Source organism: Brassica oleracea, chromosome C3 (genome assembly GCF_000695525.1).
Source record: "Brassica oleracea var. oleracea cultivar TO1000 chromosome C3, BOL, whole genome shotgun sequence".
NCBI classification, from domain to species: Eukaryota; Viridiplantae; Streptophyta; class Magnoliopsida; order Brassicales; family Brassicaceae; genus Brassica; species Brassica oleracea.
Window position 1 is genome coordinate 6,072,092 of NC_027750.1, and position 952 is coordinate 6,073,043.

The window sequence follows — 952 nt, forward strand, 5'->3', positions numbered from 1 at the left end:
ATATTCCGAGGAAGATGTCCCTCGGTATATTCCGAACGTTTTTTATAAACAGATCGATCGATGGATATATGTCCAAAAACGCATCGATCGATCGAGTAAAAAATATAATTAATTTCTGTAAAAGAATACTTTGACAATGATGATAAATTTTAATAAAAGAAAATAGTTTCACTGACTACATGCCACTGAAAAAATGTTTAGAAAGAAAGTTTTTGAACTATTTAAAACGTTTTGCAGCTATATGAAATGATTTTGTTTTTGTTTTTTTGGTTAGACATGTTAAGATGGAATGGTTTGTTTCTACAATTAGTGTTATATAAACGGGTTAAACTGCAACACAATAATGTATTGGGTAACTTTATCATGAATGGCTGCGGCAGAATTGATTAAACCTTGATTGTTGGTGGTAGAATAAACTGGTAAGAGGGGAAGGGAATTATTCAGACCAGATATTAAACGGTTTTTAAAAGGTTGAAGGTTTTGTGAGGAATAATAATTGGAGGTGCCACGAGGGGAACACAGAACATATGACTGGATAAGATAATAAACAGACAGAGCCAATGGTTAGACAACCGTCGCCCACAAACTCATTTTAGCTGTTTGTTTTCCCCTCTTGTTTCGATTCTGTTGTCATCGGTGGTTTTAAAATTATTATAATGACAGAAAGTTATATATCCCCTCTTATCTTAATAGAAAAACCTAACGAGTTTTGGCCCACTGAAACCAATATTTCCAAATGTGCAAGACAACACGTTGATAAAACTCTGGGGACGAACTTACTCAACTTTTCATTAGGTCTCAAATTGTGTATATGAACACAAGAAAGATTATAGTTTCTAGTATGAATATATTTTTATACAGTCAGATCATTCAAATTGGAATCCAAACTAATTTTTCAGAAAAAAATTCCATGTTAAAATCTCGTAAATATATATATATATATATAACTTGT